Source organism: Stenella coeruleoalba (genome assembly GCF_951394435.1).
Source record: "Stenella coeruleoalba genome assembly, chromosome: 7".
NCBI classification, from domain to species: Eukaryota; Metazoa; Chordata; class Mammalia; order Artiodactyla; family Delphinidae; genus Stenella; species Stenella coeruleoalba.
This window is the reverse complement of record NC_137153.1, coordinates 47,209,164-47,235,538: the sequence shown is the minus strand read 5'-3', so window position 1 is coordinate 47,235,538 and position 26,375 is coordinate 47,209,164. Positions and strand designations below refer to the sequence as shown.

At 35.8% G+C, this 26,375-nt stretch overlaps 1 protein-coding gene across 7 annotated transcripts in view; it reads right to left on the bottom strand.

Moving 5' to 3' along the window:
- LINGO2 (leucine rich repeat and Ig domain containing 2) overlaps positions 1-26,375 on the bottom strand; it is a 1,187,073-nt gene that overhangs the window by 298,222 nt on the left and 862,476 nt on the right. For 6 of the 7 annotated variants that reach the window (XM_079927035.1, XM_079927036.1, XM_079927039.1 and 3 more), the window contains one exon: positions 7,343-7,501. The gene's annotated coding sequence lies outside the window, so the exon portion shown is untranslated. Of the gene's footprint in view, positions 1-6,982; positions 7,502-26,375 lie in introns of those variants that run through there. The other variant, XR_013829114.1, reaches the window with a different exon arrangement.

Here is a 26,375-nt window from a genome sequence, read left to right as displayed (position 1 = left end):
CATACACTTACTTCTCTTTGTTGGAAAGGGGAAAACAGTTTGTTATTGACATTATCATCAGCAAACATTTGTTCAGAAGCAGGGCCTATCATAACACTAGTAGAAATAGGCCTGTAAAAAGAAACACTATGGGTTGTACCTCTCAAGCCTCTTTCAAGTCCATGGAAAAGCAAAATACACACATGTGCAACAAGGAAATTACACAATATTATAAAAATTTATTATATAATAGAGCAAATTTGCACCTATATATAAGGGCATAGGGATTGGAGTGTTAGTTTTAAGAACTGAAAAAGAGGATAATAATAGAACGGAAAACTCACAGGTTTTATAAAGAGGAGATCCTGGGAGAAAAACTCACCCTGACACATATTAGCAGTGTGAGCCTGGGAAAATTACTAACCTTTCTAAGTCTTCTTCTTCATCTTGAATATGTATATAATTATGTCTACACTAAAGGGCTACTAATATAAATGACCTGTATTGATCCAAAAATTCAATTTAGGGTGGTTATCGTTATTATTTTATTGCTATTGTCACTGTTGGCTTCAACAGAAAGAGACATGATAGAATCCGGTCTTGGTTATCCTTCCTTTCACACTGCTGCAGAAGAGACTTTGTAAAGATTATCTCCAGCAGTATCTTAATTTCATGCTAAATCTTATCCTTAGAATGAATAAATCTCTTCTAATGAAACGTTCCCTCTGCTCACTCAGGGATTTCCTACTGCTCAGTCCAAACCCTCCTGCACACATTTTGTCAAGCTGTTAACCCCTGGCATGAGGTTGCTCGACTTGCTGGTTACCCCCACAGTTCATCACTTCAATGCTACTTCTGTCACCACAGTGCATCCCCAAATTCCTTTCCTTTCCACCATGGGATTCCTCTGCCCCTCACTGAGGGCAACCATGAGCTCCTGAGAGAAAATGAGCTGCCCTCCAGTCCTGGCTTGTTGCCAACACCCACAGTCTAATCCTAAAAGGCGCTTCTGCCAAAGCCTGGAATCCCTTAATTTGCCCTTGGTTGATATTTGCCACCTCCCACTGCAGTTTTCTAGTCTACACTGTCTTCCCTCACACCTCAGCTGATGACCTGGATTCTGCCTTTTCCTGAGAAGACTGGAGCCACTCAAAAGCAATAGTCTACAAAGCACTGACCAGAAATTCATGGAATTGTCTTGGATTTAGCCCCATTCATCTCCTAGTATGGTTGTAAGATTAATCATGACAGTCTTTAAAGTATTATTTTACTATGTTAAGTATAGTTTTAATTCTAAATTTTCATTTCAAAATTAATGTCAGTCTTTCTTATAAAATACATGTAACAAAAAGAAAAGGTTAACGGCATAATTATATAGACTGCTTGATTAATGTCAGGGACCTCTAATGACAGTCTCTCTGCATGTATTATATATTAAAGTAGTATTTCCAAATTAGAGAATCATGTCAGCAGATCAGGATGATTTGTTTGCTGTGGTAAGATACAGTGGTCCCTTCATAACCACATATAAGCATCTGTGGATTCAACCAATGGTGGATGGCATTCCACCGTACTATGCCATTTTTATATAAAGGACCTTTAGCATCCGTGGATTTTGTTATCCAGTGGCGGGGGGGGATGGCGGGGATGGTGTCCTGGCTTTCAATGTATTTTATTGATTCTAAAGATTATAATTTGGTAAGGAAAATCATTCTGGTGATCTTTGGTTATAAAGAAGATGCTATTTACCTCAATATCAGGGCACCCAGCAACATGATTGTAATATGACCAATAACAGACTGATAAACAGGGCATTATCTCAAAGTCACAACACTAACCATAACTCATCGACCTGTCATCATTCTAAGAAGGACCTTGCTGCTATAATTTGATTAGACCAAGATCTCTTCAAAGAACCTGAGGGAGAGAAATGCTTATATAAATAAATAATCATAATAACCATCACCACCACAACTAGTACTTATTGAGTGCTTATGAGGTGTCAGGTGTTCTGCTAAGCACTTTAAAACTCATTTACTTCTGGGAACACTGGTAAAATATTCTGACATTTGGCTGAAACAAATGGATTTCTAGATAGAACTGCCACACATGTAGATTGTAAATAATAATAATAATTAGAGCAATAATAATCAAAATAATAATCAACAATAATTAGAGCAGTAGCATATTTATAATGTGTCAGATTTCTGGGTGTTTTATAGCTATGATCTCATTTAATCCTCACAATTGCACCATGGGACCCCTACTAATATCTTCATGTTTCCTATTGGGAATCAAAGCTCTGGGATGATAAATAACTTGCCCAGGATCACATAACTGCTAAGTGTCAGAGTTGGGATTCAAACCTAGCTCTTAATTAAAGCCAGTACCAGTAAATGTGACAGTATATTTACAACCACATTTTGTGATAACCTGCCTCCCCAAAATAGAAGAGGGTAGCTTGCTAGCATGGTAGTATTCCAGTGACTTCTACCCAGAGAAGTCCATACCCAACAGCATGGAAAAAGCCAAAACCTTACTTCTTTCTCCCAAGCACTTGAGATCCAGAAAAATAAAAATTCAAAATCTGTGATAGCTTGTGGAAGAGAACTATACTTCACTTATAAAAGCAATGAGACATTTAGTAAATGTTTTGCCTTTTTTTTTTCTTGTTCCTTAATGTCAGATTAAATTCTCCATACCTGTAGACCTTTGGTACTATTATATGTCATTATGTGATTTAAAAATATTTGTTACTAAATAACAGCAGTGTTTAAAACCATAAGAGGATAAGATACCCTTGATCTAACAATGGAGAGGATGAATCAAATACCAGTGGCCCCACTAACAAGAGACAAATATTTCCAACTGTTAAAAACTCAGAAGTTACGATTTTGATCTGAAGCACAAATGTTGATCTTCATTCATTCACCCATCAGATATGTTTATTGAATTAGTATGTAGTTCTAGAATTAAAATCCTAGAGAAGAAAGACAAAGACCCTGGTATCAAGAATATTACATTTTAGTGAATCATATCTTCATTACCTCAAGTATGCATATTTAGAAAGAAATTCTTCGGTTTTTCCCAGACTATAAGAGCACTTCTCTGAAAAACAGATGACTCAATCATACAAAATGTACTGAATCTGGTGTACTAATGGGGAGCCATGTGACAATGGTAACGTTCAATAAGATAATTGGCGTGAAAGTGATGCTGTGAGTTCGGAGTTTCCTGCAGCAGAGGCGTTAATGCGCCCCGGCTCATTAAAGGGCTGTGAGAGAGAAGGTTGGGTTGAAGTTCATTTTCATTCATTTTGTGTCTTCTTCAGGCTCCCTTTCCCAGTTATTTTCCATAGCTTTAAAGTGTTCCCTATTATTCTGACCAAATGTGCACTGTGATGGAAAGGACGTGATACTTTCAGCAGAATTACTTAATTAGGTTTAAGTAAGCGGTCTGTGCCAAGTAGGGTAGGTTTGCTGTCTAGCCATAAAAATGTGTCTGTCACGCATGCTGCGTTCCCAAGGAGTGAAACAGAGTGATTGATGTGATGATAAAACGATGAAGGGAAGCATAAAGCCTGAGAGATAAAAGTCTCAAAAGGGAAATAAAGTAGGGTAGCAGCTGCCCCCATCTTAATTGAAGCATAAATTTCAGGAACAGGATCTGAGGCTTAATTTCAAGCGCATATTGGCAGAGAGTTTAGCGCGCACGTGTGTGTGTGTGTGTGTACCCTTGTGTGTGATGAAAACCATGTAAGTTAAATTCTTTTCATCCTTTGTATGAAGAGTTTTCAAACCATTTCTAAAACAGGAAAAAGTTGCAAATATAGAGGTTTATGGAGTATCACTGAGAGGCATTCATTTCAGCATTTAACACAGATCAACAGAATCAACGAAGGGCAGGCACTGTTCTAGGCACTGGTGATACAAAAAACTCTGAACCACACATTGCTGCACTCATGGAGCTCAGTGTTTTTAGTTTATCTTTTCTCTCTGCGCATACCTTCCATGCCTGCTCTTCCACCCTATGCCAGAATCATTTTCTTATAGATTAGATTACATCACTTTCATATTTATAACCATGATAGCTGTGCATGAAAAACACGACAGTCCAGCCCTGAGCTGTATGCCCCACCTCTTTTTGCATTCCTCCCTACACTCCAGTATCCAGGTTTCCATTCTCCAAGCATAACATTTATTTTTACACCATGGTGACTTTGCCATATTGTGCCCTGAGCCTACAATGCCTTCACACCCATTTCCTATCGATTAAAATTCTCCCCACATTGTAGCTGTGCAGCTGAAATGCCTCTTAAGCCTTAAAGACCTTTTAATACTCCTGTCGCTTTTAACAATCCTTCATTTAGGTTTCTAGAGAATTTTGCTTGAAACACATCATTAAACTTTTTAGTTCATTTTGCCTGGAGTGAGCTGTCTGGTGTCTGTTTTACTTTGTGAGTGTGAACTATTTGAGGACGGGGCAGGGAGGGTTGCTACTTTGTTTCTGGCCACATACTGCTTTACATGTGGTTGACATTCAAAATTTGTTTGGAGAGCAAGTAAACATGTAGCCAAAAGTATTTAAGATTCATATGAGTCTTTTCATGATGGAAACAGCTACCTCACTAAGTTCTCAAAGTTTTATTTTCAGAAGACCTCAGAATAAGAATAGTGGCATAGTAAGCTGGGACAAAGTGAGAGAGTAGTATTAGCTAGTGGGAAGCAGCTGCATAGCACAGGGAGATCAACTCGGTGCTTTGTGACCACCTAGAGCGGTGGGGTTGGGCGGTGGGGTAGGGAGGGCGGGAGGGAGACACAAGACGGAGGGGATACGGGGATATATGTATACATACAGCTGATTCACTTTGTTATACAGCAGAAACTAACACAATGTTGTAAAGCAATTATACTCCAATAAAGATGTTAAAAACAACAACAACAACAGAATAGTGGCACAGGTGAAAATGCCCACACTCTCTGCAGAGAGTAAAGGACACATTGGCTAAACAGGTGCAACTTAAATGTTTTTCATTAACCACCCTGGAAACTACAAATCCCATTACAGGGGGCATGCGATTATCAGAAGTGCTTTGAAAAATCTCACCTTTTATATCCTGTCTTTATAGCTTAATATTGCTTCCATGTACAAGCATACAGTAATGTTATCTTGAGCTAGGCAAACTTTTACTTTAAAAATGCTTTAAGAAAGAAAAAATGCTTTTAGGCTAAGAAGCAGTGCAAATTTTTATTATTTTTGTCACAAACTTCTGAGAACAGAATTCAGAAATCCTGACGTTCTTTTAACTTTATGGAGAAGCTGACATGCGTCACCATAAAAATTCAGCTGTCATTCTTACAACAGAGAACAAAAGTGAATTTCAAACTAATGTAAGTATAAAACTATAATGTATACATTTTCTGTTCATTTTAAAAGAGTCAACCTTTAACTGGGAAAATATATGAATTCATTGTCAAATCTTTTATGTCCAGAGGGCCCTTCTAAAGTGTATGTTTTTATATAGAACAGTGGAATTTACTATCTCTGTACACCCTAAGCAACAGGATTCACTTTAAAAGACTCTGTGAAGAGAAGTTATGTTTCTTTACGATCCTTGGATCAAAAGTATTGTATACTTTTTTTCTACATTGATGACATACAGTCCAAAAAGATAAAGTATTCTAAAGAATAAAAACACTTATCTCACAAATGGAGAAGAGCTTTTCCTTTGTGACAAGATAATTACTAATGATTACATTAACACATAATTATTTACCTTAAAATACATATAATTTTATCTCTCCCCTTTTTTGTCTTTCTTCTTTCTAAGTCTGATGTTTTAACATGCAACCCAATTCTGGTGAAAATATTGAAATAAGCATAGTCAGGATGAAATTTATTTTGGACCCAGAGATTAAGACTTAAAAGCTTAAGAATATGGAAGTCTGTCACGAAGCATTCTTGCCATAATTATTTGTTAGATACCAATGCAATGAAGCATGGAACTAGGTTGAACTTTATCCCACAAATTCATCCTGCATGTTGATGTCTCTTTTATTTATAGACTTGCAGAACTCTTCCAAATGTGGGTAACCCAATTTGCCACAAAACAGGACAAACAATTATCCACTAACTCAGTTCATTAAATAAGGATTTCTTCCATGAGTTTGGTGATCTATACTATCTCTAACAAATTCAAAATTCATGACTAATTTGAGTTTCATACTCTCAGGATATCATCTTATAGACAAATAAGTTATTAGGGGATTGGGAAGGGATATTTATTAAACTTTAAAAAATCAATATTTTCAAGTACTTTCAAAGTTCTCATTTATAACCAAATAATTATCTTAGGGTATAATTTATTAACTGAGTTCCATTTTCTTTATTTTCAGAAAATAAAAGAGCTGTGTTTGTTTTAAAAAATAAAGAGTTCAAGTGACTTAGAATAACCTCTGTTGTTTTCTAAATGATTAAATTTTAGTTATATTTTCTGTTTCTATAATTGAACTTAAAGAAAATCTTGCTTTGGGATTCATAAAATTTTGATGTAAGAGCTTTGATGGTCTTAAAATCAGAAGACAAGAATAACTTGTAGTTTCCCCAGGTAATTGTTGATAACAAATTTAAATTATGTTATAGAGGAAGAAGAGAGTTAAAGAGAAAGATAATAAGATCTGACCAAACTATGGATAATAGTTGAAAAGAGCTTCCAGAATGAAATACAAAAGTCTCAAAGAGAATAGTTGAATAAGAGTATGTGAAACATTTTAAATTCCAGGAGCCACAATGGACTATGTCATTGTGCTACCATTTCAAATAATACTTAGATGAACAGGATTTAGAATGATAAATACTTTCAAAGAAATAAAAGACAAAATAATGGTTTACCTTCTAAATTGGAATAACCTTGAAACATATATATAAGTTCATATGCTATGAACTGATACTCAGATTTCTATATCATGTAAAATATAAATACTTAAAGGCAACACTTTCCCTACTTAACTTTCCAAAAGTACAACTACTTATTTCATTATAGTTCAGACTAGTTCCTTAAAGAGGAAATCTCCTTAGCTTGCAATTTTGGGCTATCGCACTAAACTATCACCCATAGTATCTCGTGTCTTCTTTACGTGTATCATAAAATAACTTCCCTCTCCTCTCGAGAAAAAGGGACTCAATTATTACTATATCCGTTCTCCTGAATCCAAGGGAGCACCATTCTGCAACAGCCTGTTCGGTGGACTTCGAAAGCAAACAGAAAAGCTATACATTATTCAATCCATCTTGGCAGCACACTAAAGCCCTTAGAAATGCCCAAACGAATGATAAATGATCAGATGTCTCCCTCAAATCTTACCTGGTTTACTCTTTTTAAAAATCCAACCCTTGCTGTCTACCATGCAAAGCTCTTGGCCACTGGGTGAAATCCAAACTGGGTAGTTGATCATGATAATTCCAACATGTCATGGGCAGTAGCATCTCTCAGAGTCCCACAAGTCAACTCCTTGAAATGAACCTGCAACAAACAAGGTATTTCTTCATTTTAACTGAGAAACAGTGAACCATCTCCTAGGTCCAGGAGGCATCACTACTTAATCAATAAGGGAATCATAAAGGAGTGTGTGAGGGGCAATAGATGCCTCTCAAGGTGCTGATAAACATTAAAGTCAGAAGACTGAAGTTTATGTGCTACAGAGGCTCCTCTTCATGTTATTATTGATCTGTTTAAGCTGTCAGTGATATTATTGATATTAAAAAATCACACATTTTATAGTGTATACCCCTTCTCCTTCATGTAGGTGACCACTTGGAGTACTCAAGTATTTTTCTGACTCTATCCATGATATTCTCAGGGTAACTGGGAAATGAGGACAAAACTCATCAGCAGCTAGAAGAAAATCCACATGATGGTCTAGATCAAGGACAGTTTCCTTTGTGAGTTCTGACATTCCACTCAGTGGCAACATTACCAGTATAAGAACTGAAACACATCTGTATGATAGCGTGTGAGAAACACCTTTGAGGGCCATATATGATGGGCTTCAAATCCAGCAGCCACCATTATCTAAATCAAAATACAGACCATAAGACAGTAACCAAAATGAACATGTTGTAGCCAGAGTCTGTACACAAACAAATGACCAGAACCAAGGAACGTAATTAGATAACTAATATTGGGGCAATCTACCACATATTTAATGCTTCAACTATTTATATTCATAGGAGTAAATATGGTGTTTAAACTTCATAAGCATATTTAACTTCCATTCAAGGAGAAAAAAACCCATGCATAATCATCAACTCTTATTAATCGCACTGATACCTGCCACGCAAATAACTTTGTTCAATAGAAATTTAGAAAGATACTGATGGACAGATTTGCTTATTGGTCTTCCCAGGGTAGCCTTAAATAATGACTAGATTTTTTAGCTACAACAACCATATTTAGTTATGCATATACAAGAAAAATAAATATTATTATTTTCTAAGTGGTGCAACATAAATGGCTGAGAGATTATTCTAAGTCTATAGGGGGACTCATGTGAGTGATTATATGCTGCAGAGTCATGGACACAGGTGCAAAGACTGCTTTAACAAGCCACAAAATGACATATTCTCATGCTCCTGTGATTAGAACCTCAAGTATTCCCAGAAGTCCATGTGGAGATTTCATTAAAAGACACAGTAGTGAGATATCCTTTTGTGCCATTTCAGCAAGAATGGTAAGACGGTAAGGGGCTGAAGTCAAACGCATACCTCAGAATAAAATGCAACACTTCAAAATAAGTCCTTAAAAAAAAGACATGTATACCTAGACACCAAATAACCATTGTGCAATTCAAAACTCAAGTGTTGTGTTGATGCTATTAGTGTCACACATAAATACACACACACACACACACACACACACACACACACACACACACACAATGGCTGAAATTTTCTAATCTATTGATCCAAGCTCTGGTATTTATTAAGCTAAAATCTTAGTCAACTTTTGGATGCAAATGTTTCTATTCATGCCCTAAATTATTTTCCTTCTTTTCTTCTTTGAGGATACTCTGAAAATTATCAAATCAATTATTTTATAAAACAAATCTGTTTCCATGAGTAGTAATCCTTTTTGTCTCTTGGTGGCCAGGCAGGGTATTAGAAGAAGTAATTAGTAGACTAAAGAAGTAATTTAGTAGACTAAATGACAGGGAAGTGGAAATTAAACATAATCTCCAAGCTACAGAACTGACTTTGACTTTGAAGTGAGGAATTTTTGAAAGCTACTTGTTTTGGAAGGCCCCATCTGTGAACTAGTGTGACTTCTAATACTTCAGTTCTGCCACTTACTGTAAAAGAGTGAAACTAAGTAAATCGGGATAACTATTTGCTTTCTAAAATGGCTTTATTTCATTATACAGAAACGATGCTATTGATCCCTTCTTTGAATGGGTAGGTTTTCTGTGTGTGTGTGTGTGTGTGTGTGTGTGTGTGTGTGTCTGTGTGTGTGTGTGTGTTTTAAGTAGTGAATAAAAAGGTTTTCCACTGAACTCTGATTCATCCAATAACACACTTATTCATTCCACAAATTTTAATTGAGTACCTCAGTTGTGCCAGATATGGGATTAGGTGCTCAAATACATAATGAAAATGCACTTATTCTCCCCATAAAAGTCTACTATTTATTCTATTCTGATTTGTTGACATACACTGGTAACCAAGAAAGGTAGCAACATTAGACCAAATTAAAATAACCGGACTTATTTTATATCCCACCCACTATATGACCAGACAAGGGATTTTATGAAGTTTGCCAGTGAGCAAAGCATTACAGACCAAGGGTAAGCTACAATATGAAAGGACTGATATACCCAGTCAACTCACGTACAGTTTGTACTGGAAGTGATGGTTTTGTGTCACTCTTAAGCCCACTAACTGAGTCATGATGGCTCCAAAAAAATCCAACCAGTTAGGTTCTGATAGTACATTGATATTTCCGGCCTCCAACACAGAGTCAGTGCCTCCCACATGGGTGTATTAGGCATTGCAGTACAGTTCTGTGTGGTCTACACAAGTTAAGAGATTTTGGTGGGGGCATTATTATACAACAAGTTGCTTCACATAACTCTTGTATTATTATTCCCTTTATTTTCTCAAAGAGGATATATAAAATTAAATGCATGTATTCTCTTTAAAGAGAAGTTCATGAGGTGTTCATAAGAAGTACGAATTCCACAACATTGGTTTGAATCTTTATTCTAAGACCAATTTTTAGAATGAAAAAAAAATGCTTGAAAGTTTTGCACTTCCCTTCCCCTGTCTGAAGATACGATCTTGAATAAGGACATGAAAACAAAAGACACAGATTATACTTCTAAAAATACTCCTACAAATTAAGTAAAAAGTTAAGAAATATTTACTAAAATCAATATGGTTTCCAAATGGTTTAATTTTCTCCTGTTTTCTCATCTTTTATTTTTTGAGTCTCTGCTTATTACTGAAACAAATAGTCTGAAAACAAGTCTTATAAAAAATAAATGCTTTTCTTATTTTTGAGAAATTTGTATTCTTTTAAGAAGAATTTTAAATTGTGTATATTAAATTTTGTATAATTTATACCTCAACAATGTTGATTTAAATTTTTTAAGTGCATTTTGACCGTGTTCAAAGAGGTTCTAGATAGGGGCATGGGATACAGAACCTATTGATAAAATACTGTTGTATGTGAATCTAAAATAAAACAAAACCAAAATAAAATTTTTAAAAAGTAGAAGAAATTCAAACATTCACAGACCCTGTTTCCTTGTTTCTTGGTCTGGCCTTTAGTGCTCTGTAATTGAATTTTGGTCTTCTTTGTCTTTCTTTATGCACACTTCTACTGCCCTTTTGGTTTATCTTATTGCTTCGAAGAAAGCTTTCCAAAGGATCCCCTTAGCACCTAGCACTCATTTCTTAGGATATTGATTTGTACTTGTTGATATGATGCTCTTTAAACTTTATCTCATGGATGTGCTTCATGTTCCCCGTGGACGCACGTTGCAAAGCCCTCCAGGTAGCCAACAAAACCATACGAGCACTCAGCATTCTATGAGATCAGTGCATTTGCTAAATGATTGCTTAGCACACTCTGCAAGCTTTGTATCTAAGTTGCTCCTTTTCCCGCACAAACCTCAAGAATACGAACATCAGGAATGTAGGAATAGGTAGGTTATCAGTGGTCAAAGTTATGAGGCTTTCTGCCTTAGACGTTTGAAATCTGTCCCCTCTTATCATTGATACTGGAAAAGGAAAGGTGTCACCATTTTTTAGTCACAGAATTATCGCTTCTAACTTCTTTTTTTTTTTCTTCATTTAGTCAGATGTAAAAATCACAGGTTATTTCCCAGCAGGCAAGAGTCATCAACAAAAATCATTACTACCTCTATGTGCCTGCTGCTATCTGTTTTATATGTAGTTTCTCATTTAATTGTCTCAAATACCATGTGAAATAAGTATTATAATAATATCCACTTTATGGTGATGAAAACAAAGATTTTAAATTACTGCCCAAGGACATAGAGCCTTTGAAAAAGAGAGCTAAGATGTGCAGCTAAATGATAGTGCCGTACTATCAATTCTAAATTCTTGTAAATTGAATATGAGAGATTTGCTCAACCTACAGATGAAACTCTGAGTCTCCAGGAAATGAAGTGACATCCCAGAGGTCATAAGATCACAGCAGGTCTGGGTGAGCACCTAAACTCATGATGCTCCTATCTTTCTGATATACTACTCTCTTACCCAGCTTACTCTACATGGTGTCTAAACAACTTTATCGATTTTCAATTCACTTGTTCTTAAAGAATCATGTTTTGGGTAGGTTTTATTTTAGAAAGAAGTTACCAAAGGCAACAAACAAAATAACAGGATTTCTGAGTACTCAATTTTAAAGGAGCTTAATTTTCTGAAAGCAACAGATTGACATATTTCTCTCTCTCTTTTGAGCCAGTTTTTTCCAATGAAAAAAATATAGACACAAGGAGAAGACTGCATTGATAGATTGGGACAAAAAGTGTATGATTAGATTAAAATATAAATAGCACATTGGTGTTTTGCTGATGCCCATTTGGTATGTTTTGCTACGTTATTAGTAATTACAAGCTTAAGATAATATTCTAAGATATTCATTTAATGCTTTCATTTCAGAAACCCAGCAGAAAGCCCCCTAAGTGACATAAAACAAAATCTAGGGCAATTCAATCAACATCTGAGAAACCAGTGCCTGACACTCAAACACAAACAATTCTCCATGTCTGCTCAAAGATGCCTAATTCTGAATTTAATTATGATCTAGAAAATGCCAACTGAAATAGTCCATATTCTTGCTTGCTTTTTTAATGAGGGATTCAGTCAGTTACATTCCCCAATTCTCCACACAAACTTGTCTCCATTCTTTTTCACTCCTTTCCGTTTTCTCCTTTCTCTGGTCCCTTCCTTCCCCTTTCCTCCTTTCCCATTCCTTCATTGTCTTTTCTTCCTTCCTTTCTTCCTTCCATACTTCCTTCGATCTTCCCTTCTTTTCCCTCCTTTTTGACTTTTCATCTCAACAGACTTTTAAGCATCTATTAAGTTCTATATAATGTGCTGGGCTCTGAGGATAAGGCAAGTACAAAGATTCAGTTCCTGCCCAGGTATTGCTCAGAGTCTAGTACAGTGGACAGAGAAGTAAACCAATGTATTACAGAAGAGGGGTAGGGGTCCAACCTGCATTGACTTCTCCAGAATTTGTCAGCCTTGAGTAGAAAAACTGTGCATAATTTGACTAGTTGGCTTGGCCTGGTCAAATGAGAACTTACAAACATAACTGAAAGTTCCCAAATACCTCACTCTTTAGAAAGTGATCCTTTAAATGTTCAGAATTTACAAACAAATGCCTCAGGGTCAGCCACATCACTCAAATGTGAATACGGCTTGGTTGACTATAACCAGAAGCCAAAGGGACAGTTAATGGTGAAGTGAAGAAAGCAAGCTTAGCCTTAGGGCGTTACAAACATTTTAAACACTACTTTTGCCAAACAGAACAAGTTTGTGGACTGGTTTTGGTCGTTGGCCACCAGTCCGAGATCCTGCTTTACAACTATTGAAGAGTCACCACCCACTGCTGTCTAGATGTGGATCCGATTCCCCTACCTCTTGGCAAAATCCATGGTGGGTAAAAAACCTCTCAAGAAATCTTTCTAGTGGAGAAAAAAAGCCCTTTGGACTAGCTCATCAAAATCACCAAAAAGTATGTTTAATACTGCGGCTTCTTGAGCACCACTCCAGAATGAATAAACTCCATTTTTGGAGTGAGACTGGAACTTCTACAAATGACAGTTCCCTAGATTACACTTAGACACACTAACGTTTAAGAATCACTCTTCTAAAACAAAGCCTATTTTTGTTGTTTTTCAATACTTTCCCACAGGTTTTAATTTATAACATTTATTTCTCTTTAATTTCAAATAAATTAGCCTATTTTGGAAAAAATATTCTTCCATGAATTGCATAAATTGAGAAATTCCCTTTAATGACCAGTACTTTCCCTTCAGATATTTAAGAACTTATTTTAAAGTTCAATACATACATGATCTTCATCACTCTTCTTATTTAATATAACTGATTTTTTTATAACAAAAAAGACTTCCTAAAGATAGAGAGAAACCATTCTGGGCAGCTGGAATCATTGCAAATAGTACAGATCAGTCATAGTAAGAAAGGAGAAATCAAATTCTCTTTGGTGTAAGGCAGCACTGTACCTAGAATGGGAAACAAGAAATGAAGGGAGCACGGTGGGCTCATCACAAGTTCCATTCCATGAAGGAGAAGCTTATGTCTCAATACGTGACCACCCTCAATATCAGTCCACACATGGCAGGAGTCTGATAGCAATTACACTTCCTGATGTGTTGCAGTGAGCGTGCTTGAGATTCTACAGCTCCTTTCAGAGGGGTGGTGGTGTTAGGGTGTTTCAGGAGTTAGCGAGCATTTGAGAAAGAAGGGTTAGGAAATTAACAAGTATGTGGCAAGTAACCACTGTTAATTAGCGTGTTGTGCTGGATGCTTTACATACACATTCTCATTTAATTGTTACAGCAAACCTGGGAGACAGATGTGATTATTTCTACTTGGCGACTGAGAAGACCTAGAGTCAGAGAGGATAAATAGCTTGCCTAGGGTCAACAAGCCAAGAGGGAGAAGCAGAATTTAAACCTCTGACTTCTTAGTTGCATCGGCCAGACTTTTTCTAACATAATAAATACTCCGTAGGTTGTTTGTCCTATCAATTTGCTTTTTTTTTTCTTCACTTCAAGAATAGACCCAGGTCAACCATTTCTCTCTTCTATTTCTAAACCTTTCCCTCTTCTAACCACTACATTCCAATTTTCCCCAACATCGGGTATATAGAGATAAAATACGAGAGAGAAAATGTCATGTTTGTTTGTTTGTTTGTTTGTTTTTGGCTGTCCAGAAGTGAAAGCAATTAGGTCTCTGATTTTTGTTAGAAAAGTAGGACGGAGCTTGAATATTGCATTATTCTTGCATGTTGCATCATTAACATAAGGATAATCTTGGAGGGAAGGTAAAGCCTTCTTTCTACGGCTGCCTAGGAATGACGGGGGCTTAGATGTGACCTAAACTTGGATGCTTGAGGGAATGACAAATAAATAAATAAATAATATATGTATACACATACATATATATACATACATTAAATATATATACATATATACACATATTATATATACATACATATTATATACACACATACATATATATAAAAAACAGGTGACTAAAGCACTAAGTTTTCCTGCAATGTGACCTTGTTTATTTTTCCAGCACCAAGCTTCCCAAGCTTCCTTTTTCTTGTCCATATGCCTATTTTGTATGGCCTGAATCTGCCTTCTGCTAAATTCTTTTTACGTTTAAGAGAGCCAGAGTTGTTTTCCAATACTTGTAACTAAAAATCCTGAATGACACAGAAATTTGCTTTTTAAAATTGATAGAAAATCTACTAGGACTCAGCTAGGAGACTGACCCAAAGTAACATGAAGTATGTCAAAGAGAACAACAAAAAGGAAGGAAAAGCAGGAAAAAAAATTGAAGAGAGAAACTATGGCTGAAGTGATGATGCATCTAGTAAAATTACTAAAAACAAAACCAGAAAGTCCGTTTCTAGTAAATTCCAAATCAGTGTTTTAAGGAGAATGTTGAGAATGATTTCTAGATAAATGAAATAGCCAGAACAACTTTGCAATAAAGACACATTACATTAGAAGTGATCTGCTTCACAAACAAATGGAAAATGAAATTGAAATAATACATTATAGTATCAAAAAATACAGTACTTTTCATCAAAAATTGTGTGTAGGTAGACAGAATTCTAACCCAGCCTCTTAGAGGTACCTGTCCATATAACCCCTCCCCTTTGAGTATGGGAGATACCTGTGAATATGATGGGTTATCACTTATGATTAGATTACTAGTCAGTTGCCATTGAGTTAGGCAAAAGGAAGATTATCCTGGTTGGGTCTGATCTAATCAGGTGAGCCTTTAAAAGAAGGTGAAGCTTCAGAGAGGTGCCTTCTTGCTGGCCTTAAAGGCACAGCCTCCATGAGTTCTACTGTCCAAGCAAATGAATTCTGCCAACAGTCATGTGAGCTTGAAAAAGGACTCTGAGGGTCAGAAGAGATCTCAGACATGTCTGACACCTTGATTTCTGCCTTGTGAGTTCTTAAGCAGAAAACCCAACTATACTATGCCTGGACTCCTGACCTACAGAAACTGTGAGATAATTAACGGATGTTGCTTTAAGCCATTCAATTTGTGGCAATTTTTAAAACATCAGTAGAAAACTAATACAACTCACACTGAAAAAAACAAAATATTGCTAAGAAAAATTAAAGAGAATCTAAATAGAGAGATGTACCATGTCTATGGATTAGAAAACTCAATATTTTTAAGATCTTAAGACGCTTTAAGTTGATTTATAAAGTCAACACAATACCATCATAATCCCAGCAGAATTTTTAAAAAAATAGAAATTGTGAAGCTTATTCTACAATGTATATGAAAATGCAAAGGATCTAGCCAAAGCCAAAATAAACATAGAAGGAATAAAACTAGGAAATTTACACTATTCGGCTTCAAGACTTCCTGTAAAGTCACAGGAATTAAGACGGTGGGTTACTGATACAATGCTAGACAAACAGATCAATTGAAAAGAATAGAAAATCTCAAAATGCATCCACACTTAAACCGTCAATAATTTCAACAAAGCATATAGAATAAAAATATAGACATGAGAGATACACAGCAAATTTAGGTCACTGGTTACATCAGGGGCAGGAAGCAGAAATGATTGCAAAGGAAGATTCAGCATTATCTATAAAGATTTACTTCTGACACAACAAAAATGAAAACAACAGATCTAAACCAAGTATGACAAAATGACAAAAACTGTTAAAACTGGATAGTGGTGAATATACGGGCTGTGTTTCATTATTCTTTAGATTTTCTATGTTTGTTTGAAATATTTCCTTCAAAAAATAATCTTTCCATATGACCAACCACTTCCACACTTTGAGTTCACACAAATGACCTATACTGACTTTTAAAACATTTTTTGTATCTTTCTATTTGATATCCATTCCTATATAAGATGAGAAATATGATTTCTATATATTGACTTTTAAAATAGTTTTTTTACCTTTCTGTTTGATATCCATTCCTACATAAGAGGAGAAATATGATTATCAAAATGAGATATCTTCCCTGCGAAGTTCTGAGTTTTATCGGCATTTGTGATTCTGCACAAAAGACCTATGCCCACATGTTACCAGGAGTTGCCATACAGTGATGTTTAATGTTTATCTCACAGGGAGAGATCAATCACTGCTTTTCTGATCTTATCCACATGGACGCTTTTTGCTTCAGATACGGCCTTTACTTGAGTGTACATTTAGATCTCCAGAGCTGCGTGAAGCAGCTGTATTTGTGGTTGGATCTGATGCACTTTAAAGATTCTTCAAACTCATATATAGCACTTGTGACTCACAAACCTGTAACTCTGGACATCTAATCCCTTCTGGGCTTCAGACCTTTACTTCCATCCGCCTATCCTTCATGTTCCCTGGCTATTAGGTAAGCACCTCAACTTCAGGTGATTCACAATTAAACAGGTGATTCACAATTAAACTAAGTAACTCCCTTCATGAAACCTCTCTTCCCTTTTACACTCTCTTAGGTCCATGAATGATGCTGCTACCCACACAGATGCAGAAACCAAAAAAACAGGAAAGAACAAAAACAAAACAACATTAAAAAACACATAAAGCAATGGAAGTTACATTTTATTCCTCCTCCTTCCTTGCTCCCATATCTAGTCAGCACTAGGTCATGTTTACTCTGACACTTAAATATCTTGTGAATTCATCCCCTTGTCTCCTCATACTGTTAAAACAACTTCCAAGGTGGTCATCCTGCCTCTAGTCCAGCTTTCTCTAAGCAATGGTTTCTGAAATATAAATCTCACCATCATCACCAGGAGGATAAAATCAAAATTTCTTGACTATGACATAGCATCCTTTATTTTATGAAATCTGTTCATCATCTAACATCCCCCAGTAATTTCCAAAACATCACATGCTGTCTGCCTTTGATAGGCTGCATCCTCTGACTGTGATAACTTTCCTTGCTTTATTTATCTGGCAAACCAGTTTTAACTCCAGGGTTACATCTTTGGATAAAGGTAAGAATTCCTGGTAGTACCTTGTCATAGTCAATTACCAGGTTGAACCTGAATCATTTGCAAATCATTCTCTCTCCAGTAGAATGTAAGCCTCCTTGAGATCAAAGATTCTGTGCAATGTTCATCTTTAAAAAGAGCACTGAGATTGCCAGTAATAAGTACACAATAGGTAAAAGTATTAGGGGAGGAGAAGAGGCAGAGAATGGCAGTGAGAAAGAGAGAAGTATTCCCATAATTAAAAAAAAAGGAAATAACTATTATATTTAATATGATAAAAACTGAAATAGAAGAAAAATTGTTCCAAACCTGATTGGGGCAGAATAATTTGGGGGGCAGAATAATTCAGATCCAAAACTTTAGCAAACGAAATCAAACAACATATAAAAAGATACATATGCTTAGGTTAAGCTGTGATGGAACAGAAACTCGTTCGTTGATGGTGGGAATGCAAAATGGTACAGCTACTTTGAAAGGTAGCTTGGCAGTTTCTTGCAAACTAAACATAGTCTTACCGTATGATCTAGCAGCTGCTTTCTTTGTTATTTACCAAATGCAGGGAAAACTTACATTCCCACAAGAACCTGCATGTGGATATTTATAGCATCTTTATGCATATTTGCCAAAATATGGAAGCAAGAAAGATTTCTTCATTAGATGTTTGGCTAAATACACTGTGATACACCCATTCAATGGAATACGATTCAGCAGTAAAATGAAGTGCTATGATTCAGCACTAAAAAAACAAAAACAAAACTATCAAGCATTGAAAAGACATGAAAGAAACTTAAATGCATGTTTCTATGTGAGAGAAGCCAATCTGAAGAGGTTATATACTATATGATTCCAACTGTATGGCATTCTGGAAAGGTGAAACTATAGAGAAAGTAAGAAGATCAGTGGTCACCAGGAAGGAAGGAAGGGAGGAATAGGTGGAGCACACAGCGGATTTTTAGGGCAGTGAAAGAACTCCGTATGATTAAATAATGGTGGATACAGGTCATTATACATTTGTCCAAACTCATAGAACGTACAACATCAAGAGTGAACCCTAATGTAAACTATGGACCTTGGATGATTATGATGTGTCAATGGATGTTCATCATTTGTAACAAATGTACCACACTGATGGGGGATGTTGATGGTGATGGAGGCTATGAATATGTACAGGCAGGAGGCATATGGAAAATCTCTGTATCTTCTGCTCAACTCTGCTGTGAACCTAAAATTATTCTAAAAATAAAATACTAAAAATATATATAATGCATCAGTATTAAGTGGGGTTTATCCTCAAAACTCTATACACTGACAACAAAATATCTGAAAAAGCAATAAAGAAAACAATCCCACTCACAATCACATCAAATACAACAGAAGACTTAAGACTAAATTTCTAAGTCTGAAATAAATAAATAAATGTCAAGGAGGTAAAATATCTGCACACTGAAACTTATAAGACTGATGGAAGAAACTAAAGAAGACACAAATAAATTGAAAGATATCCTGTGTTTATAGATCAGAAGAATTAATACTATTAAAATGTACATACTACCCAAAGCCTTCTATAGATTCAATGAAATCCTTATCAAAATTCCAATGGCATTTTTCACAGAAATAGAAAAAACAATTCTAAAATTTGTATGGAACCACAAAAGGACCCAGATAGCAAAACAATTCTGAGAAAGAAGAAAGCTGGAGGCATCACACTTCCTGGCTCAGACTATACTACAAAGCTAGAGTAATCAAAAAGGTATGGTACTGGCATAAAAACAGACACACAGACTAATGAAATGGAATAGAGAGCCTAGAAATAATCCCTCACATATACAGTTAACTAATACTGACAAGGGAGCAAAGACTACTCCATGGGGATAAGGTAGTCTCTTCAATAAATAGTGATGGGAAAACTGGATAACCACATTCAGAAAAATTAAATTGGACCTCTATCTTACACTACTCACAGAAATTAACTCAAAATGGATTAAAGATTTAATCAAACAAAAGATCTGAAACCATAAAACTCCTAGAAGAAAGCAAAGGGAAAAGCTCTTTGACAGGTCTTGGTCATGATATTTTGGATGTTACAGCAAAAGCACAAGTAAAAAAAGCCAAAATCAGTAACTGTGAGTATGTCAAACTAAAAAGCTTCTGCACAGAAAAAGAAACAATCAACAAAATGAAAATGCAAACTTCAGAATAGGAGAATATATTTGCAAACCATGTATCTGACACATATACCCAAAATGTATAAAGAACACATACAACTCAATAACAAAACAAAAAAAACAATCCAATTAAAAAATGTCAGAGGAACTGAACAGACATTTTTCCAAAGAAGGTATGCAAATGGCCAGCAGGTACCTGAAAAGAAACTCATCACTAATCATCAGAGAAATGCAAAATGAAATTACGATGAGTTATCACCTCACCCTTGTTAGTATGGCTGTCATCAAAAGACAAGTGTTGGCAAGGATGTGGATAAAAGGGAACCTCTGTGCACTGTTGGTGGAAATGTAAATTTCCACTATGGGAAACAGATGGAGGTTCCTAAAAAATTAAAAATAGAACTACCATATGTTCCACAGATCCTACTTCTGGGTATATATTCAAAGGAAGTGAAATTACAATCTTGTAGAGATATCTGCAGTCTCATGTTCATTGCAGCTTTATTCACAATAGCCATGCTATGGAAACAGCCTAAGTGTACGTCAACAGATAAATGGATAAAGAAGATGTGATATGATAAAGAAGGAAATCTTTCCATTTGTGACTACACTGATGGACCCTGAGGGAATTATGCTAAGTGAAATAAGTCAGAGAAAGACAAATACTGTATAATATCACTTATATTTGTAATCTAAAAAAGCCAAACTCACAGAAACAGAAAAAACAGAATTATGGTTACCAGAGGCTGGAAGTTGGCGGGGGATGCAGATATGTTGGTCAAAAGGTATAAATTTCCAGGTGAATAAGTTCTGGAGATATAATGCATAGCATTATGATTACAGTTAATGATACTATACTATATACTTAAAAGTCACCAAGAGAGTAGATCTTAAAAGTTCTCATCACAGAAAGGAAATGGAGCTTATGTGATATGATGGAGGCATTAGCTAAGGCTATGGTGGTAATCATTTTGTAATATATAACTGTATCAAATCGACACTGTACACCTTAAACTTACACAATGTTATATGTCAATTATACATCAATAAAGCTGGAAAAAATTGGTTTAGATTTGGAAAGCAATACATATAATCATATTAACCATACTAACAAAATAAAAAATAAAAATTATATGATCATTTCATTACACAAAGAAAAAAGCATTTGACAAAATCCAACATCTATTCCTGATTAAAAACAAAACAAAACAAAACTTCAAGCAAGCTGCAATAGAAGGTAATTTCTACAACTGATGCAAGACACTACAAAAACCTACATAACATTATACTTAATGGTGAAAGACAGCTTTCCCCTTAAGCTAAGGAAAAAGCAAGGATGTTAATTCCCACCACTTCCATTCAACATTGTAGTGCAAGTTCGATCTAGCCAGTTCAATAATGCAAGGTATAAAGACATCCAAATTGGAAAGGAGAAAGTAAAACTATCTTTATTTGCAGATAACATGATTGTCTATGTAAAAAGTCCATTGGACCCACACAAAAAGTACTAGAACTGCTTAATGTGTTAGTTTAACAAGGTTATAGAATGCGAGAACTACATATAAACATTCATTGTAATTCTATATCCTAGCAACAAAACGTTAGGCACTGAAATTTACAAAAAAAAACCCTTCAATACACGAAATTACATGAAATAAAGATAAAATTACTTTGAAATTATGTGAAATACATGGGAATAAATCTTGAACAAAAGATGTATAAGATCTGTACACTGAAAACTGCAAAAATTGCTGAGAGAAATTAAAGAGGACCTAAATAAATGTAGACATATATAGTCTTCATGGGTCAGAAACATTATTATTAAGAAATTAATTGCCTTAATGGGTGGAGTCAAGATGGCAGTGTGGGAAGACGTGGAGATAGTGGTTCTCCACAACTAGGGAGCCTGCTGGCTGCTGGTAGGGGACTCTGATGCCCAAGGAATCGGGAGGAACCCCAAAGTGAACCAGCAGCTTGCGGAATCTTGGTTCATGAGCCCGGAATCAGGCCAAAGCTCCTGCAGTGGGAGCTCCAAGTCCAAACCACTGGATTAACAGAGAACCTCAGACCCCAGGAAATATTCATCAGAGTGAGGTGTCACAGAGTTCCTCATCTCAGCACCAAGACCCACCTCTACCTAATAGCCTACAAACTCCAGTGTTGGAAGCTTCAGGCCAAACAATCAATAAGACATAACATAATCCCACTCATTAAAAAAAAAAGGCAGCAAAAATATATGTCACAGATGAAGGAGGAACGTAGAAACGTACAAGACCAAATAAATAAAGAGGAAATAGGCAATCTAACTGAAAAAGAATTCAGAGTAATGATAGTAAAGATGATCCAGAATTTCAGAAACAGAATGGAGGCACGGATTGAGAAAATACAAGAAATATTTAACAAAGATCTAGAAGAACTAAAGAACAAACAAACAGAGATGAACAACATAATAACTGAAATGAAAAACACACAAAAAGGAATCAGTAACAGAATAACTGAGGCAGAAGAACAAATAAGTGATCTGGAAGACAAAATGGTGGAAATAACTGCCGAGGACCAGAATAGAGAAAAAAGGATGAAAAGAATTGAAGATAATCTCAGAGACCTCTGGGACAACACTAAACACAACAACATTGGAATTATGATTGAATTATGATTGAACTATTGATACAAAAACAAGACCCATATATGTGCTGTCTACAAGAGACCCACTTCACACCTAGGGACACATACAGACTGAAAGTGAGGGGATGGAAAAAGATATTCCATGCAAATGGAAATCAAAAGAAAGCTGGAGTAGCAATACATTTATCAGATAAAATAGACTTTAAATATATTTATCAGATAAAATAGACTTTAAAATAAAGACTGTTACAAGAGATAAGGAGTAGCAATACATTTATCAGATAAAATAGACTTTAAAATAAAGACTGTTACAAGAGATAAGGAGGGACACTACATAATAATCAAAGGATCAATCCAAGAAGAAGATATAACAATTATAAATGTTTATGCACCCAACATAGGAGCACCTCAATACATATAGCAAATGCTAACGACCATGAAAGGAGAGATCAACAGTAACACAATAGTTGGGGACTTGAACACTCTACTTTCGCCAATGGACAGATCATCCAAAATGAAAATAAATAAGGAAACACAGCTTTAAATGATACAATAGACCAGATAGATCTAATTGATATTTATAGAACATTCCACCCAAAAGGGGCAGAATACACTTTCTTGTCAAGTGCACATGGAGCATTCTCCAGGATAGATCACATCTTGGGTCACAAATGAAGCCTCGGAAAATTTAAGAAAATTGAAATTGTATCAAACATCTTTTCTGACCACACACTATGAGACTGGAAATCAATTACAGGAAAAAAACTGTAAAAAACACAAACACATGGAGGCGAAACAGTGTGCTACTACATAACCAAGAGATCACTGAAGAAATGAAAGAAGAAATCAAAAGATACACAGAAACAAATGACAATGAAAACACAATGACCCAAAACCTATGGGACACAGCAAAAGCAGTTCTAAGAGGGAAGTTTATAGTAATACAATCTCACCTCAAGAAATGAAAAATCTCAAACAATCTAACCCGACACTTAAAACAACAAGGGAAAGAACAAAGAAAACCCAAAGTCAGTAGAAGGAAAGAAATAATAAAGATCAGAGCAGAAATACATGAATTAGAAATGAAGAAAACAATAGCAAAGATAAATAAAACTAAACACTGGTTCTTTGAGAAGATAACAAAATTGATAAACCCTTAGCTAGACTAATCAAGAAAAAAAGGGAGAGGATGCAAATCAATAAAATTAGAAATGAAAAAGGAGACTTCACAACTGATACTGCAGAAATACAAAGGATAATAAGAGACAACTACAAACAACTATATGCCAATAAAATGCACAATCACGAAGAAATGGACAAATTCTTGGAAAAGTACATTTTCCAAGACTGAACCAGGAAGAATTAGGAAATATAAATACACTTATCACACGCAATGAAAATGAAACTGTAATTAAAAATCTTCCAACAAACAAAAGTCCAGGAGCAGACAGCTTCACGGGCGAATTCTATCAAACATTTAGAGAAGAGCTAACACCGATCCTTCTCAGACTCTTCCAAAAAATTGCAGAGGGAGAAACACTCCCAAACTCATTCTACAAAGCCACCATCACCCTGATACCAAAACCAGGAAAAGATATCACACACACACAAAAAAATTATAGACCAATATCACTGATGAACATAGATACAAACATCCTGAACAAAATACTAGCAAACAGAATCCAAAAGCACATTAAAAGGATCATACACCATGATCAAGTGGGATTTATCCCAGGAGTGCAAGGATTCTTCAATATATGCAAATCAATCAATATGATACACCACCTTAGCAAATTAAGGAATAAAAACCACACGATCATCTCAATAGATGCAGAAAAAGCTTTTGACGAAATTCAACACCCATTTATGATAAAAATTCTCCAGAAAATGGGCACAGGGGAATCTACCTCAACATAATAAAGGCCATATAAGACAAACCCACAGCAAGCATCATACTTAATGGTGAAAAACTGAAAAAATTTCCTCTAAGATCAGGGACAAGATAAGGATGTCCACTCTCGCCACTCTTACTCAACATAGCTTGGAAGTCATAGCCAGAGCAATCAGAGAAAAAAAGAAATAAAAGGAATACAAATTGGAAAGAAGAAGTAAAACTGTCACAGTTTGCCGATGACATGACACTATACGTAGAAAATCCTAAAGATGCAACCAGAAAACTACTAGAACTAATCAATGAATTTGGTAAGGTTGCAGAATACAAAATTAATGCACAGAAATCTCTGGCATTCCTATACACCAGCAATGAAAAATCAGAAAGAGAAATGAAGGAAATACTCCTATTTACCGTTGCAACAAAAAGAATAAAATACCTAGGAATAAACCTGCCTAAGGAGGCGAAAGACTTGCACTCAGAAAACTATAAAACACTGATGAAAGAAATCAAAGATGACACAGACAGATAGAGAAACATACAATGTTCCTGGATTGGAAGAACCAAAACTGTGAAAATGACTATACTACCCAAAGCAATCTACAGATTCAATGCAATCCCTATTAAACTACCAATGGCATTCTTCACAGAATTAGAACAAAAATTTTTACAATTTGTATGGGAAGAAAAAAGACCCCGAATAGCCAAAGCAATCTTGAGAAAGAAAAACGGAGTTGGAGGAGTCAGGCTCCCTGACTTCAAACTATACCACAAAGCTACAGTAATCAAGACAGTATGGTACTGGCACAAAAACAGAAATATAGATCAGTGGTACAAGATAGAATGCCCAGAGATAAACCCACGCACATATGGTCACCTAATTTATGACAAAGGAGGCAAAAACATACAATGGAGAAAAGACAGCCTCTCCAGTAAGTGGTGCTGGGAAAACTGGACAGCTACCTATAAAAGAATGAAATTAGAACACTACCTAACACCACACACAGAAATAAACTCAAAATGGATTAAAGACTTAAATGTAAGACCAGACACTATAAAACTCTTAAAGGAAAACATAGGAAAAACACACTTTGACATAAGCCACAGCAAGATTTCTTTTTTTGACCCACCTCTTAAATTAATGGAAATAAAACCAAAAATAAACAAATGGGACTTAATTAAACTTAAAAGCTTTTGCAAAGCAAAGGAAACCATAAACGAGATAAAAAGACAACCCTCAGAATGGGAGAAAATATTTGCAAATGAAACTACAGAAAAAGGATTAATCTCCAAAATATACAAACAGCTCATGGAGCTCAATATCAAAAAACAAACAATCCAGTTAGTAAATGGGCGGAAGACCTAAATAGACATTTCACCAAGGAAGACATACAGGTGGCCAAGAGGCACATGAAAAGATGCTCAACATCACTAATTATTAGAGAAGTGCAATTCAAAACTACAATGAGGGCTTCCTGGTGGCGCAGTGGTTGAGAGTCTGCCTGCCGATGCAGGGGACAGGGGTTCGTGCCCTGGTCTGGGAAGATCCCACATGCTGCGGAGCAGCTGGGCCCGTAAGCCATGGCCGCTGAGCCCGGGCGTCCGGAGCCTGTGCTCCACAACGGGAGAGGTCACAACATTGAGAGGCCCACGTACAGCAAAAACAAAACAAAACAAAACAAAACAAACTATAATGAGGTGTCACCTCATGCCAGTCAGAATGGCCATTATCAAAAAATCTAGAAACAATAAATTCTGGAAAGGGTGTGGTGAAAAGGGAACCCTCCTGCACTGTTAGTGGGAATGTAAATTGATACAACCACTATGGAAAACAGTATGGAGATTCCTTATAAAACTAAAAATACATCTACCATATGACTCAGCAATCCCACTACTGGGCATATACCCTGAGAAAACTGTAATTCAAAAAGAGACATATACCACAATGTTC